At 38.6% G+C, this 18,119-nt stretch overlaps 1 long non-coding RNA gene across 2 annotated transcripts in view; it reads left to right on the top strand.

The window, feature by feature from the left end:
* Positions 1 to 18,119, top strand: part of LOC116148643 (uncharacterized) — a 26,140-nt gene continuing 8,021 nt past the window's right edge. Inside the window, exons 1-3 of one of the 2 annotated variants that reach the window (XR_004132150.2) lie at positions 1 to 159; positions 10,168 to 10,342; positions 17,204 to 17,313. This is a non-coding gene — a long non-coding RNA (uncharacterized LOC116148643). Of the gene's footprint in view, positions 160 to 4,853; positions 10,343 to 17,203; positions 17,314 to 18,119 lie in introns of those variants that run through there. The other variant, XR_004132149.2, reaches the window with a different exon arrangement.

Raw genomic sequence — 18,119 nt, forward strand, 5'->3', positions numbered from 1 at the left:
TTCCACGGCTCCGTGGCGCGGGGTTCTGAGATTCTGGGACTCGGCGACCGGCTGGCGTGCAGAGTTCCTGCGAGTCCCGGCTCTCTGCGGCCTATCCTGCCCGGTGCCGGCGCCGGAGCCCCGGAAAAAGAGAAAAAGGAAGGAAAGGTCTCAAGTTAAGTAAGACTGCTCTTTAGCACCTCGGGGAAGGCTGGAGCTCGGTCACGAGAATCCTTGGTCGTTAATAAATAGCAGCTCGCCCAGGTTTTGTTTAATTTTGAAAAGCAAACGGCTCACTGAGCCATTTTTGGCTGCCTCTTGGAACTAATACCTCAGGGAAAAATGCGGGGGTGTGGTGATTAAAAGCTAATTATGAAAAAAAAAAAACACTGTTGTTGACAGTGAAAAATGATGAGGAATTTATTGTTTAGCCTGATTTATTCTAGTGTGATCATTTCTGTTACAAGGTGATTGCCCAACCTTACGTCTAGCACAGAAGTGGTCTGAACCGCCACCTCTTCCTGGAAGAGGGGATATTTTGTTTCAAAATTAGATACCAGTTCTCCATTAAAAAAGAAACTTTGGCTGAGATTACAAAAAGGAAGATAATCCACATGGCGTTCTTAATAATAAAATAACACCCTCACGCACACACTGAGGCAGAAATCTAATTAAGCCCCTAGATCCAACTGCTAATGTATAGAAAATAGAGCAGAGGAGCATTTAAACTACACCGTAGAGATAGAATCAGTAAGATCTTGACCGTGGGAAACTGTGGGAAAACATCCTGGGTCCTTTAATAAATAAAATGCAAAGGAAGCAAAGAAAAGAGGGAAAACCTACAGATTAAAAGGGGCTTTAAAAATATGTCAGTCAATTGCAATTTATTGATCTTATTTTGATTATAATGCAAATTGTCAAAAGCTTTAAAAATTGACAAATCTTTTAATTCAAATATCGATTAGATGTGTAATGATATTGAGAACTTATTGTTAATTTTTTAAGTGTGATAATAGTATTACATTATGATTACAGGTTTTTGTTTTTGTTTTTTTTAAAAAGTCTCTATCTTTTAGCATTTCATGCCAGGGGAAAAAACCTCACTAAACTAAAAATAAATTGTGGCACATACAATGAACCATGAAATGTTCTACTATACCACACTAAAAAAAAAAGAGGAAGATTTTATTTGTTAATATCAACTGATCTCCAAAATGTATTGTTAAATGCAAAACACTAGGTATGAGGGGTGTACACATAATATATATGTATATAATGTATGTTTCTTTGGGTATACACAAAATATGTTTAGAAAGATACCTAAGAAATGTTTTATTGTTGGAGAGTAAGAGGGAGTGAAGGGGAAAGTGTTGGGAGGGAATTTTTAAAATCTTAACCCTTTTTTGCCTTTTACATTTGGATTGAATGTGGATTTTGGCATTCTAAAGAAAAGGAAAAGAATTCAGCTACAGTATTTTTGTGGGATTGACAAATATTTTAATTACACATAGGCATGTTTATTTAGTTTGGATTTTTTAAAGTTCTTAATGTGTTGTCTAGCTTTTGTATCTTTTCCTTACTCTTGCCAGGTAGTTTGTCTTGAAACAATTATACCAGTTATTCTAGAAAAACACTAACCAGTCTGCTCTTAAAAGCTGTGGGTGAATCCCAATAGATCCTAATGGCAGTGGGAAATTCCAGTTAAGGTGATTTTCAGGAGAGGGCAGCCATAATTTTGAAATCAAGGTGTTCTTCCATGTAGACTTTTCATTTTTCTTTTCATTGGTTTTTTTTTTGAATGAGCAATTCATTTTTTAAAATTGAAGTATAATTGATTTACAATATTGTGTTAGTTTTAGGTGTACAGCAAAGTGATTCAGATATATATATATATTTTTTTTTTCAGATTATTTTCCATTATAGGTTATTATAAGATACTGAATATATTTCCCTGTGCCCTACAGTAGAACTCTATTGTTTATCTATTTTATATATAGTAACATGTGTCTGTTAATTCCTGACTCCTAGTTTATCACCCTCCTCCCACACTTTCCCCTTTGGTAACCACAAGTTTGTTTTCTGTGTCAGTGAATCTGTTTCTGTTATGTAAATAAGTTCATTTGTATCATTTTTTAGATTCCATATCTAAGTGAAAGATAGTATTTGTCTTTCTCTGTCTGACTTACTTCACTTAGTATGATAGTCTCTGGATCCATCCATGTGACTGCAAATGACTGCTCCCCACCCCCAGTTAGTTCTTTGGCCAGAGGTGTCCCAGCACTGGATCCTACAGGCTGCTGGGTGGGGCACAATCTTGGTGCCAATGACCCAAGCAAGATGTCAGCTTTCACATTGTGGTTTCTTCTTTATGTCTTTAGGTGTAGAAGATCTTTTTTTTGGTAGGTTCCAGTCATATTGATGGTTGTTCAGCAGTTAGTTGTGATTTTGTTGTGTTCGTGAGAGGAGGTGTGCTCAAGGTCCTTCTACTCCACCATCTTAATCCCTCAGCAATTCACTTTTAAGACTACAGCTGATACTTGAACGACACGGGTTTGAACTGCACTGGTGCACTTATACATGGATTTTCCCAGTAAATACGTATTACAGTACCACATGATTTAGTTAGTTGGATCTGAGGGTGAGGGACCAGGAATACAGAGGGCCAACTGTAAAGTTACACACCACTTTTCAGCTGCACAGAGGTTTGGTGCCCCTACCCCCCACATTGTTCAAAAGTCAGCTGTATTCTGATAATGACACAGTTAAGATCTAATAATAGTGTTATTATTAGAATAATTAGAAAGGTATTAGCCTATGGGTAGCTTTGCCAACTTTAATTGTAGAAGAGATTTACAGAAGACATGCTTTATTCAAACTTCAAATGAACCTTAATTATAGTAATAACTTTATGATAACTATTCTTTGACAGCAAATAACAAAAACAACTCTTTCAGTCAGTAGTTAATTGCCAATAAATATCATTTCTTACTTACTTATAATGTGTTGTTTAATCAGTAAACTAGCACATATAATTTGAAAGTTACAACAGCCCATACATTTGTCTGTAACTAAAGCTGACTTCGGGTGGTGCAGGTAACCCTACACCCTGCATGTCCATCATCTGCTCTGCTGGCCTCACTCAGTGTGTCTGGTCTTGCTCAGCTTGGGGGCATCATGTTCTCCTATTTACTGCTGATGTCTTTAGTTCCACAATGCTCTCCAGGCTGAGCCTACACACCAGACCCATTGCCCCGGATTCCAAGTTTCTTCCAGCGGTAGCCTTTGCAAGGCTTTTGGAGGGATGATCTCTCGGCTGACTTCCTCCTCCTTGTGGGGTTGGTTGTGTAAGATTCTGTGTGTTTGTCCTCAGGTCCGTTGGACTTAGACACTTCCCTTAATGATTGCTAAGCTCCTGCTTAAGCATCATGTTGAAAGCAGGGCTTCCCTATGACACTTCAGTCTCTCAGATTATACCAAGAGAGCTCGGCAATCATGCCTTTTTCCTGTCTTCTCTCAACTTACCTGGCATGCAAGATTGGTAAAAAAGCAGACTAAAGGACACTGTATGATTACCTCAAAAGGAACAGAAAAAAGGTTTGATACAATTTATATCTATTGGCAACATCCATATAGAGAAACCAATCTGAGTTATTCGAATCAAATGAGAATTTAGCAAGGTTGTAGATGGAAAATCAGTGTACAAAAATCTTTCACATTTTTTGAAGTATAACTGACATGGAACATTATATTAATTTTAGGTGTACAACATAATGATTGGATATTTGTATACGATGGAAAATGATCACCACTTTAAGTCTGGTTAACATCCGTCACCACACATAGTTATAGAACTTTTTTTCTCATGACGAGAACTTTTAAGATTTATTCTCTTAGCAACTTACAAATATGCAATACAGTATTAGTAACTATAGCTGCCATGCTGTACATTGCATCCCCATGATTTATTTCTTTTATAACTGGGAGCTCGTACCTTTTGACTCCCTTCAAATTTTCTGTGTTTTAATACACCAGTAACAACCAGTTAAATCATGCAGTCAAATAGAAAGATACATTTATGATAACATAACAAAGTACCTAGAAAAAAAATCTAACAAAAGATGTATAAGAAATATACAAATATACAAATTTTCAAAAGAGAATATTAACACATTACAGAAAGACATTAAAGACTTAAATAAATTGTGAAATAGACCATGTTCATGAATTGGAAGGCTAAATACCGCAAAGATGTCAGTTCTCCCCACTCCTACAATCAGTCTACAAATTCAATGTAATTTTAATCAACATTCAAGTGCGTTTTGGTGGAACTTGATAAGCTGATTTTAAATTTATATGGAAGACTAAAAGTGTCAAGAATAGCCAAGACATAATTATAAAAGAACAAGGTAAGGGGACTTAGTTCACCAGATAAAAAAATTCCTATAAAGCTTTAATATATAATTTATGATAGCATATTAATAATATAGTATAGTGTAATAAAGATACCATAGCATTAATTCAGGGAATAATATAAAAATGAGACAGAATAGAGGGTGCAGAAATAAATACTATCAATATATAAAAATATAAGAAAATTGAGGAAAAGGGAAGATTTCAATAAAAATTGTACTGGCATAATTGGTTATCAATATGAGAAAACATGAGATTTGAACTCACGTCATATTTTACACTAAAATTAGTTCAATGTATCTAATAGACTTAAACGTGGAAGGTTAAACTAAGAAAAATTTGAATTGAGAAGTTTAGGAAATGATTTCTTAAAATAAGATGCAAAAAGCCCAAACCAAGAAGAAAATATATTTTTAAAGTAGACTGCTTCATTAACTGTAAGAACTGCTCATCAAAATCTACATAAAGTGTGAAAAGATAAACCATAAACTGAGAGAAGAAATTTCCAATAGATATAATCAAGAAAGGATTAGTATTTAAAATATGTAAAGAACTCTTAAGAATTAATAAGAAAAAAAGAGGGAGGGACTATAGAAAAAAGGAAAAACTAAAGAATTTAACAGAAAAGGAAGCATTAATCATGTATCAGTCAGAGTCCAACCTGAAAAACAGATCCCATTTCAAGTATTTATAGCAGAAGAAACTGAATGCAGGGCACTAGTTATAACAGGTGTTGGAGAAGCTGAGAGGCAAACAGGGGACAGTGAGGACAATGGAGGAAACCACTCTCATTCCCTCAGCTGGGGGGACAAAGGTAGGAGAAAGTGTTCTCGGACCCCAGGAGGCAGCGTTATCCAATGAGAGCTGAAATCCTAGAGGGGAAGTCTGGCAGGACCTCAACCCACAACCACAGCAGGCAAAACCCAGGGTAGAGAAGGGAGGGGGGAATCCTGGCTTCACCATCCTGCCTTCAAGTGTTCCCCTAGTGTCTCCTATTAGCCAGACTCTGCCAGAATCCAGCTGACATGGGAGCCTGGGAAACACAGCCTGCAGGGGTAAGCCCCTCTGCAGTGCAGTACAGGGACACATGAGGCATGCATCTGAGGACAAACAGGCATAAACTGGCACAAATGACCTAGGATGAGGTGAAAAATGTTCAACTTTATTACATACCAAGGACATACAATTAAAACTCACAGTAAGATTCTATTTTAGAAGCTCTCACTTCCAGTGCAGCAACTGTAACACTGAAAGTTTTAGAAAACAACTATAAAGTCTCTGGAAATTGTCCTAAGGGCAAACAGCAAAGTAAGAAATATTTACTCAAGAAAATCTACTAGATCTCAGCAAGAACACCAAACGTCTGTGACCTGCTCTTTCTCCCCTCCACCCGAGGTCGGTATAACAGAGGATCTACTCCAGGCAGCTGTGGCCCAGAAGATAAGGCTCCCTATCTCCCCAGCTCCCAGTCAAGGGCTATAGGGGCAGGTTTCCAGCATATGTCATCCTCCCATCTTACCCACCTCACCCCAGTTCCATGTTGCAGAGGCTAAATTCCAGAACAATGTAGCCAGGAAGTCAAGGGTCCATTCCACCACTCAGCCATTTCATAGAGTGGAAGCTCTACTATAGTTGTGGCAGACGGAGGATACTGGGCTCAGTCATCCTCACTCCAACTTGCTTGTATCCCAGGAAGGGGGCTCGAACTTAACTGGATCATATCGTGGAGAAATTTGCACTCAAGAATATCACCAAAAAACAGTAGATCCATCAGCCATCAGCCAGCACTTAGAGGAACCTAACAGCTGGGTGTAATACCAACAGAAGCAGACAATTTAACAGATCAAGGAAAGGGATAATCAAAATGTGCCCTGCTAATCCCAGAGTGACTGCACTTGCCCAAGGCTGTGCCCCCGATGAGCAACATCAAAGCCTTCACACTGCTGGGGAAATAGAATTCACTAAAATAATCCACCCAAGTCATTTAACAAATAGACAAGCAAGCAGCTACCACAACAAACCCTGAGGGCTAGGGGGAAGAGAAGTCAGCATTGAGAGTTGCTACAATATATTATCTAAACTGTCCATTAAAAAAAAGAACATGCAAAGAAAGACATGCAAGAAGAAGACATGCAAAGACATTCAAAGAAGATATGCAGAGAAACAGGAAACCATGATCCATGCCTAGGGAAAGAGCAGGTGAGAGAAAATGTCTGTGAGCGGCCTGGATGTCAGACTGAACAACACATTAAAGCCATGACAATAAATGTGCTCAAAGAACTAAAGAAAAACATGCTTAACAGAAGTAAAAGAAGGTATGTGACAATGTCTCATCAAATAGAGAGTATAAATGAAGAGACAGAAATCATGAAAAAGAACCAAAGGGAAATTCTGGAGTAGAAAAGAAAAGGAACTAAAATGAAAATTGCACTGAATAGAGGCTCAGGAGTAGATCTCAATCAGCAGAAGAAAAACTTATTGGATTTATAGGTAAATAGAGATGATACAATCCAAAGAACAGAGGTGTTTTTTGGGGGGCGGGTGTTGGGGGGCAGGCAATTAGGTTTATTTATTTAAATTTTTTTAAATGGAGGTTCTGGGAATTGAACCCAGGACCCTGTACATGCTAACCACACACTCTGCAACTGAGCTATACCCTCCACGCCAAGATTTTTTTTTTAAATGAAGAAAAATGAACAGATACAGGGAGAATGCCATGTGAACATAAGGATGGCCATCTACGAGCTGAGTAGAAACTTCTGGAACAAATCACTCCCTCAGGCCCTCAAAAGGAAACAACCTTGCCAACAGCTTGATTTCCGGCTGCTGGGCTTCTAGAACGAGAGAACTCTAGAACTACCCCTGTGCCCCACCCCCAACCTCTCCAAAGTGTCTATAAGAAGAAGCAAAGAGAATGATCAAGAAAGATAATAGAATTTCTTTGGGGGAGTCGTTGGTGAGCTGGGCTTCCTTTCCCCAGTGCACACACCAGCCACATACTCTGTTGGAAGCGAGTGTTGCTGCTTTGTTAATCTTGGCTGAGTGAGGAGAGTTTCACGGAACCACCCATAGAGCTTGACTTTTGTGTCTGGGGAACAAGGGGGCTGGTCCCTGACTTGGACCTGACAATGCCTCAAGGTGAGAGGTGATTGGGAGTTGTCTGTGGACAGAGGGTCTTTGCAGGTAGCGGCTTTGCCAGCAGAGGAATCAGGTGAGATGGACCAGATCATAACCATTTGACAAGGGCTAGACTCGTACCTTAATGGTTGCTGGCATGGCAGGTGAAAACTGTACCAGTAATGTGAGACTCTCCTTTTTCTGTAATCTGCCTATTACACCTCCCCACTCCCCACAGTCCTGCAAGAGGGGGCGGGGGAAAGCAAGGAAGAGAGAAGAAACAGAAGACACCCTCCTCCTGCCCTTCTCCACTGTAAACATCTAAGCCTAAGTCAGGCTTGACTGGTAGAAAGAGGAAAGAAGATTTCAGTCACGTGAGACAGTATCATGTTTATTTGGATCAGACTGGAGTTTTAAACACCCAGATAAAGGTTATTAACTTGTGAGTGGCCAACAGTGGCTGGAAGGCTCTGGGCTCTGCTTGAGACGTCATCTGGGTCAGGGCGGAACAGCTGGACAGAGCAGGGTAAAGGGCAGTTGTCAGAGAAAACATCACCTGCTCCTGTCCACACCCTTCCGCGTCCAGCTCATCCAAAAGCAGTTCTGCTCTGATGACACCTTCATTCTCCAGCAGCGCTGGCCTATGAAAAAGGACAGTCATGATTTGGAAGAGGGGCAATGGGCAAAGGCTAGAAGAAAAGTCCTGGACTTCAGACCTCTAATGAGAGATACGTCACACGCCCCCACCCCCATGCCTCCCGTTGTATGTACCAGGGAGCTGGCAAGTGCTGCGTCTCAGATCACACAGCTTACAAAGTGGTAGACGCTAAGGAGGAACCAAGGGTGTCTGGCTCCACATCCCAAATGGAAGAGGGAATGATCTGGAAGAGACTCACACTGTGGGGAAGGGAGGGCTCAGGACCCACCGAACACCATGAACTAATGACAGAACAGTTCCCAGGGTGAAGGACTTTCATCATCTGTGTAAAGCCAATCATATGAATGAGGGGAGAAAATGGTGTGTAGCTTTTATTCTTCCAGAGTTTGAATTTTGCAGGGTGAGTGTTTGACAATATGTTTGACAATAAATTTGCAAGAGACTGAGCTTTTCGAGGCTTTGGTTTTTCTAGAAAACTGGGGCTGTTTTCTATTCTTTTATAATACATATCCAAAATAAAACCCTAAAAGAGCCATGCCTTCCTAAAAATACTATGTTTCTGGTCCATTGGTACCTGGAGAGGGATTAGAATTGATGTAGACCATTCTGGAGAAAAAAACTAGGAAGCAAGAGAAAAAAAAAAAAAAAAAGAAAGAAAGCTTTTTAACATTATTGCCCATAAAATGTGTAGAGCCTGAACATGAAAATAAAGAAATTATTTCTTCTATGGCAAATGTAAACATTTGGAGCTTCTTTGCTGTTTTTACTCTCAACACTGCTGACACCAAATGAGAGATTTTTTCCCACCTGACACAAAATATGTGGTGTCTTTTCCAGCACTACTTCTTGAACCCTCTGACACTCACTACTCGGAATTAGCATTAGACATCACAGGTTTAATGGTTCAGTCCCACTAAAATTTCCCCACTTCAGCTGTCAGTCACAAGTCCCAGGCCTCTCAAAAGCTTGACCAGCCTCAGCTGTAAGTTGGAGGTTCCCATAGCCTGTTCCTCAGGTTTTAATAATTTTCTAGAATGACTCACAGAATTCGGGAAAGTACTTTACTCACCATTACTTTGTTACAAAGGCTAGAACTCAGGAACATCCAGATGGGAGAGAGGCTCAGGGCCAGGGGGTGGGGGTGGGGAGCCTACAGAGCTTCCGTGTCCTCAGTGTGCTTGGCATCCCAGCACCTCGACGTGTTCACCAATTTGCAAGCTCTCTGTGTTTTTAACTTAAAATATGTAACAGAGTTCTGTTGATTATGAAGGGGCTGATTTCTTCTTTAGTACACAGTGTCTTTTTTGTTGTTATTCTTTATGTTGTAAATAACGTCATACCTACCTGCATTATGCTGTATTTCACAACTGATTTATCATAAAGTAGTACAAGAGGAACTAATTTTATTCATGCTACATTTCACAAGAAATTTAAGGCTTAGTAGAAAATACACTTTTTGATTTAACTTTATTTCATACAGCTAATCTCTGCAGTATTGGCTTATTACAAACCCCCTAGGCAGTAAGCAGAGAGTCAGATCATCTGCAGCTAGACCCTTAACCCGTGAGAGAAACTGTGCAGGAAGGCTGTCTGAGGTCTCTGCTGATGTTAAAGCAGTGGATCGCTAGGGTTATATAGAACTCAATTTGAAGGAGTTCTAGAGGATGCTCTAAATTTCCTGGGCATATATGCAGGATGAAGGCAGAAGGTTGAGAGGAAAACGTCTCATTGTTCACACAGGCTGATGAGAATATGAATATGAGAATATGAGAAGAATGAAACTTCTTCCTAGAGGGTTGCGGTGGCTCTGGCAGCATCAGCTCAAGGGGAAAAATGTCTACAGGAAGTGTGATTGGCTTGGGCAAAATGGGCAAATTACTGTGTAGAACTGCTCTGTATTTCAACTCTACAATCCAGAAGGAGAGACTAGCCCTGAAGTGAGAATGTTTCCATGATGACTGCTAAGAGTTCAGAGTAGCATGAGTATCCTCTTTTAATTGTAGGAAAATCAGTATCCATAAAGAACCTGTCGCTGATAATGTGGAAGCTAAAGTGGGCTTAGGAGACTCAGGAAGGTAGAAAGACCAGAAAATGGAGCCTGGCTGATCCTCAAACCTAAACCTAACTTGTACGTCTTCCAGTGAAGACAGCCTGCTGAGAACCAGTGTGCAGAAGGTGGTGAGTCTTTGAAACAGGAAGATATGGTGGGATGTTGGGTTTAGGATTTTGATCTATATTTTCTGCTGGTATGAATTAAATATGAATCCCCATATATGGAAAGTTCACCTGAAGCTTCTCTTTATTTTTATTTTTTTGCTCTTACAAATGGATATTTTCCTCCAATATATCTTCTGTTGATTATTCTTGAGACTTCCCATTCAATATCCAGAGCCAGAGTCAATACCTAGGCTGACTGACCTGGAGCTCAGAGTTTATAAAATAAACCATGCCGTAGGGAAAAAGGTATACTTTACCAAACTGCTGTAAGTTATAAACACCTTTAAAAAAAGAGAGAGAGAGAAAGATTTCCTTAAGTCTGAGAATTTGATTTTTAGAAATTGCCAAAAATGTCAAAAAGTTTGAACACTCGATTAAATAGGATCACAGATCCTTATGGAAGAATACTTAATTATCTATTAAACCAAAGTGGCAGTACAAGATTTTAAAGGCAAACACAGAAGGTTAAATAGTTGTGAAGAAAATTTAGTTCTTTTAATATTGAGAAAACGTGGTTTTCTTCAGTTATCAAAGACTTGATAAAGACAATGTGAAACACGGGAAATTATTCTAAAATGCAAAATCTTGGTTTCCCAGGTAGATTACTTCCCCCTTCCTTTTTTCTTTTTTTTTTTTTTTTTAAGCCATTTCTTATTAAGAGCAGACCAATAATCGAAGAAAATTAGGAACCAGGCAACTGTGAACCATTTGCCACATATACTATCATTCTGTAGCAAATTTATGAGTGTATCATTTTATCATTTTATAGAGGCATGTCTTTTTTTTTTTTTAGTGGGGAAAGTAATTAGGTTTATTTATTTATTTATTTTTGGTGGAGGTGCTGGGAACCCAGGACCTTGTACAAGAAGCATGTCTTTTTCATAATATAACTTCTCACATTTATTAACAGACCCAACTATATGTAGCTTCGCTATACTCTACACAAATAAGATGCCACAAGTAGACAAACTATGTTTGGCAATTATTTCAATATTGTATCTTACTTGAAAATGATGTAGATACTCAATGAATATCCATCATTTAACTTAACTTAGTATAAGTTTTAAGGTTTCAAAATATCAAAAAGGCTTTGAAATTATTTTTAAGTGGGTATAGTATAGAACATAATCATTATTGAAAAATTCATATATAAACTTTTAACCCACTTATATCTTTTAAATTCACTTGTTCTTAACAATTATGTCTCGATTACTCAGGAAAATTTCATGAGACATTAAACAAAGCTAGCCATCATCTTAAATTATTTGTCTTGTTCACAAATCAGGCAAGAATCAAAAATATCACAAAAGCAAAGAGTGTAAGAAGCTGAAAATATGCTTCTTTTTCTTTTTTACTACTGTGCTCAACATGCATTAAGCAATTCATTTTAGTTGTACATTGTGTTTATAGGTTGGATTTATAGTTTCATAATCTTAAACATCTAGTAGAGATAATAAAAGCTTGCTTGACTAGTAAGGCTAGGTAGAAAATATTGTATGTCTGCATTATGTCTGACGTTAGCAACTCTGAAGAAATGTCCATTTTTATTTTACCAATAATTTAAAAACTCACTATTTATCAAAGATTATCTCAGATCACATGAATTAAAAAAACATTTGGGTTGTTTTCTATATTTCTGAGAGTTTTAGGAATACTTCAATTTATATGAGCACTCATTTATCTCTAAGCCAATTTAAACAGAACTCCTTTAAGGGATTTTATAAATTAATTTCATAATACCATCTAGAAGTAGAAAAATATCACTTATATAACATAGACACACATACACACACATAAACATTCAGGCAGACACATGCAGAGACCTTAAAGCTTTTGTTTTAAATTTTTAACCGTGTGTCAGATATATTAATACAAAACTCACTAGCTCATAAAAGACAGTTGGATCCAAATTGTGTTTCTGGCAGATGGAATACGTTAAGGTTGCTCACTCAGATGGCTACAACATTTCGTTAATATCTGTGGAGAAGACCTTTAAGATTTTTCATTTACTCAGTTTCCAAGTAGCTCCTTTTTTTTTTTTTTTAAACCAAAGACAACTATCAAGTGACTTGAAACTGAAACCAGTAAGCCTTTTATGACTAAACCGTGGATGCAAGAGCCATCCCCAAAGAGAGTGCAAAAGATGCAGCCCTCCCAAGATTTAAAGCTGCTGGAGATGGCCAAAAGGTAGAAGACTCAGACAAGCCTCCACCCCAGCGCAGGCCACAGCCAGTAGGACACTAGCCATGAAATGGGTGAAACCTACATTTTTGCCTCTCTATATTTTGGGGATCCCCACCCCCCAATCTGACAATTGGCCACCTGCACACACAGAACCCTCATGTCCTAATGGGGAAAGCCACATCAAGTTCTCAGGCACAGAATGAGAGAAAGCTGCCCCTGGGAAGGAAACCAGTGGATACCCCTAAATCAAACTTTACCCAGAGTCACAGTCCAAAGAACTAACTTTTTCAAAGGTTTCTCTCCTGCTAATCTGAATCTGGGAAGGAAAAGACTCTTGCCACTTTCACTTGAGAGGTCCCCACAGGCAGAGAACTGAGCAACTGAGGTAAGAATTCTTATCTGTGGCAGTTTCGTCAGAGATCCAATATTTCTTAACTGCAGTTTCCAGACTCAGCAAGGTGTTCCCAGCCAAAGGTGTTCCTGTTTGGGCACCAGAAATTACAGGGGAGGAAAAAGTTTTCCTTGATCCTCTTAGAGTCTGGAAATTAAGCTGACAGTGAAAAAGATTAACAAAAGACAAGCATACACATTTATTTAATATACGTTTTACATGAACATAGCATATTTATTTATAATAGCTCAAAACAAGAAACAATCCACATATCTATTACTAGCTGACAGGATAAACAAGTTTGGTATGTTGACACGGTCGAATAGTACTTAGCAACAAAAAGGAACAAATTATTGATGTGTGCATCAACGTGCACAGATCTCAAAACCATTATATTGAGTGAAGGAAACCTTACTTAAACGAATATATCATATATGATTCTTTTATACGAAACTCTAGAAAAGGCAAATCTAATGTATAACACTAGAAAGGAGATCAGTGAATGTCTGGGGCTGGTGTTGGGATGGGAATCAACTGGAAAGGATCAAAGCAAACATTTTGTGGTAGTGAAAACTACATCTCAGCTGTGGTGTTGGTTACATAGGTATATACATTTGTCAAAACTTAAAGAACTGTACACTTAAAATGGGGTGAATTTCATTGCGTTTAAAGTATTCCTTAATAAAGTTAATCTTTAAAATGATGCAATTAGATGGCAGTATGTTTTTTCTTTCTTTTTTATCTTTTACACAAAAGTTAATATACTATAATATTTTCTGCCCATTTTTTCCCTAGCAATCATTCTTTTAGATCTTTCTATATTAGTATACAAAGATTTTTTCCATTTTTTTATTGTGGTAAAACACACATGACATGATATGTACCGTTTTAATATTTTTAAGTATACAATTCAGTGGTAGTAAGTACATTCATAATGCTATGCAACCATCACCAACATGCATCTTCAGAACTCTTTACAACTTGTAAAACAGAAACTCTCTACCCATTAAATCACAACTCCAAGTTCCCTCTTCTCCAGCCCACTTTTTCTATGATTTTGACTATTCTAAGTACCTCATAAACGTGGAATCATACAGCTTTTGTGTTTTTGTGACTAGCTTATTTTACTTAGCATCATGTCCTCAGAGGTCATCCATGTTGTGGCATATGTCAGAATTTCCTTCCTTTTTAAGTATTCCTTCCTTACTAAGTATTTTTAGGAGTATTCCATTGGATCTATATACCGCATCTTGCTTATGCATTCATTTGTCTGTGGATACTTGGGTTGCTTCCACATTTTAACTATTGTGCGTAATGCTGCTATGAACAGAGATGTGCAGATACCTGCTTTGGATCCTGCTTTCATTTCTTTTGCGTATACACTCAGAAGTGGAATTGCTGAATCATTCGGTAATTCTGTGTTTAACTTTGTGGGGAACCACCATACTGTTTTCCACAGCAGGGGTGCCATTGAACATTCCCACCAACAGTGCACAAGGGTTCCAACTTCTCCACTCCCTTGCCAATACTTGCTGTATTCTGTTTTTAAAAGAATTTCTTTACTGTGTAGTAGCCATCCTTATGTGAGGTGTGTGGTGAGGTAGTATCATTGTAGTTTTGATCTGCATTTCTCTAATGATTAGTGATATTGAGCAGCTTTTCATGTACTCTTTGGTCATTTATCTATCTTCTTTGGAGAAATGTCTATTCAAGACCTTTGTCCATTTTTGAATAGGTTTGTTTGTTTTTTGTTTGTTTGTTTGAGTTTTAGGAGTTCTCTGTATGTTCTAGATATTAACCCCTTATCATGTATATGATATGCAAATATTTTCTCCCATTCTGTGGCTTGCCTTTTTACTCTGTTGATCGTGTCTTTTGATCCACAAACTTTAAAAATTGTCAGGAAGTCCAGTTTATCCACTTTTTGTTTTATGACCTGTGTGTGCCTTTTGTGTGACATCCAAGAAATCATTGCACAGTCCAACATCGTGAAGCTTTTGTATCATGTTTTCTTCTAAGAGTTTTATTTAGGTCTTACATTTAGATCATGGACCATTTTAAGTGAATTTTTGTATATAGGGTTAGGTAAAGGTCCAATTTTGTTCTTTTGCACATGGATATCCAGCTTTCCTGGCATCATTTGTTGAAAAGACTGTGCTTTCTCCATTGAATGGTCTCGGCACCCTTGTCAAAAATCATTGATTTTATATGCAAGTGTTTATTTCTTGACTCAGTTGAATCTAGTTTGTTCAGGAATAGCATAGAAATTGCAATTTGGGACATGCAAACTATGGCAAACCGTAGTAAGTCCAGAGAACAAAGGAGAGAAGCATTTTTTTTGTTTGTTTTTACAGAAAAAGTGGATTGTTTTGAACAAAAGTCCATTGATGGAAAGTTCAGGGTGTGGTGGCTTCTCTTTGGCTGAGTTGTTGCTGTGCAAAGGAGAAAATCTTCCTTTCTCCTGCTGCAGTAGTAAACTAAGCTTCCTCCTGCCCAGGAACATAAAGCAAGCAGTGACAAATGGTATGTGCATGTGTTCTACTGCTTTGAGCTATACCTTCCCCCTGGTAATTGTTTTTATATATTTATTTTGATTGTTGTAGGCTGTCTCTGTGTTGAGGGTCAGCCTGAGGTATAAATGTAATGTCCTCTAGGGTCTTTTTTTGAGACTTTCCCTTAGCATGCCTGGTGGCTTTCTAATTTTCCCTGCATACATAACTGTTTTTGATGTCTTAGTCTTTAATGTCTGGCTCCAAAAAAGAGAAAAAGAGGAAAATGAAGGGGTAGTGGTGGAAAGGGTGCTGGCTCTTTACATCTAGAAGGTACTTCAGCTGGTGGTGGAGAGACTTGCAACACCGGAGCTACAACAATGGCTTCCTGCCATCTTTGCACCTCTGTGATGAGAAGCAGCAATCAGTGATCAGAACACAGACCCCCAATATTTGGGGGACAAGGTCCTGTTTGCCCATCACAGTTTGAGGGTGGGTGGCTGCTACTATGCTAAGCCCTGAAGTTGACCCCAATTAACCACAAGTGTTTCCTTGGAGATGAAAGTCTTCCATAGACTCCAGAGCTCCAAAATAATTACATCAAACAGATTCCGCCAGTGCAACTGTTGTCTAGGTGGGGAGACAGACTCCTGGTGTTTCCTACTCCATCACCTTCCCAGAATCTTTTGGAGTTTTGTACCAACTCTGTGAGGTAGGAAATATTTTACAGATGATGAAATTGAGCCTCAGAAGTCTTAACTACCCAAGCTGGTATTACAAAGCTCATACTTGGTAGAGCTGGGATTAGGAGGCCATTTATTCTGGTTCCACTGTGTATATGCTTGACTCTTACTCTAAGCTGTGTCTTAAGGTGCAGAGAGCTCTGAAGAGGCTCCTTTCTTTTTTCTACCAGGTGCAGCCCAAGGTCCTCCTTCCTTATCAGATCTCTCAGCCCAAGGTGGAGAAGGATGAGCAATTCAAGATTACTTTCTCTCCTGTGGCTCTCAAGGAAGCGTGTGGGGCAGTGTGAGGAGATCTGTGAAACATTAAAAATAGTGAAAATAAAAGTTTTAAAATACTGAAAATAAATTTCCCCAAGAGGCTAGAAAGCCTATAATAGCAAATTGTTTCCTGTGCTTAAAAAAAAAAAAACATTAAATATGCTTAGAGCAGGGACTAAGGGAAGCACATGCAACCAATGCAATGCATACATTCTGTATCTCTATTTCCTTAGTCATATCTATCTCCCTATATATTACCACTATTTATTATTTATTACCTGCTTACTGTGTGCTGAGCACTGTTAACCACCTAACACTCATTCCTTTATTGTCCTCTTACAAGGAAGACACAAGCTGCATTTTCTTCCGGAATGGAAGGCAGCTGAGGGGGGCAGCACCTAGGGGTTATAGAAACTGCTTATCTAGAGAGTGAGATAAGCTTGCTCCAAGCTTTCAAAGGAAGAATAAGCATTTACCGTCCCCCTTTCCTTCCCTTCCTCCCAGCCTTCTCCTTAGCCTTGAGAAGGCAGACATTTTCCCTTTGTCTTAAGACAGAAAGGCACACCTTAGGTTTTGTATTCCCGGAGTGAATACTACAATTTACACTGCTGGATTCCAAGTAGAAACCAACTTTTGTTCAATCCAAAGAACAGGGGGAAAAAAAGAGTTTATTGGGAATCTCCTTTTGTACTGTTTTGCTCAACATCCACCACCCCAGTTTTTTTCTCCTCACAATTTTCTGTAAATTTGCTTTCAGGGAATGACTCACCAAAACCAGAGGAATGGATACAAGCAAGGTGAAACACACTTTTCTGGGTGAGAGAATCAGCTTAAATGGATCCTGAAAGAATTGTTTCAGGAATTAACGTAAGTTCATAAAGACACATCATTTTATTTTTAAAGCAACAATATTGGTAAAGATCCTTGATTTCCCCAGCAATGTGACTTTATCACGCAGCAACTGAGCCACTTGAAGGATATAGAAATACAGATTTCCACCCTGATCTACCCTCTGCAGACTGGGAGATACAGCAGCTGCCTTTACTTTTCCAGGTTTCTGTGATGTCTTGGTGACTAGAACGCAGTAATGGTGTTGGGACAACTGATACCACTGCTGTCACCCTCATCCTTCAGCATAAATTCATCTGTGGTCTCTCTTCTGAACATCTAAGTTGTAAACAAAGTGGGTGAAGCATGCATCAAAGAAGAGTGTGTTTTTCCTCAGAGAATTTTGTTTTCAGTAATTCCCTATCACAGTCACATCTTTATGAAACAGAGGTGAAATGGATTTGCATAATTTTATTTCATTGAAATTCTAAATATTTAGTTTTGGAGCTGGGAGGAATTTTGAAAAGAGAACTAGCATTCTTCCCCAGGAGGGCAAAGGAATTGTGGTCGCTACTTCTGTATTGATCAGTGGCCTGTATTATAGTAAGGTGATTATGCCTTAGTGGCTTCTGACCTCATCTACTGCTATGACTGGCTATTTAAGATTATAGGTTCTAGAAGCCTTAAAATGTTTCCTTTTACCTGTATGCCTTGTGTGTAAATCCACTGCCAAAAAACTTTAGGACAAAAGTTGCCTCCTCAAAGCCTAGCCTTTTCGTAATTTTAAGCTTTGTAAGGTACTCTTAACAAGTGATTTTGGTGTAGACTGCTTCTAGTAAATGCAT

Source organism: Camelus dromedarius, chromosome 21, assembly GCF_036321535.1.
Source record: "Camelus dromedarius isolate mCamDro1 chromosome 21, mCamDro1.pat, whole genome shotgun sequence".
In the NCBI taxonomy this organism is placed as follows: Eukaryota; Metazoa; Chordata; class Mammalia; order Artiodactyla; family Camelidae; genus Camelus; species Camelus dromedarius.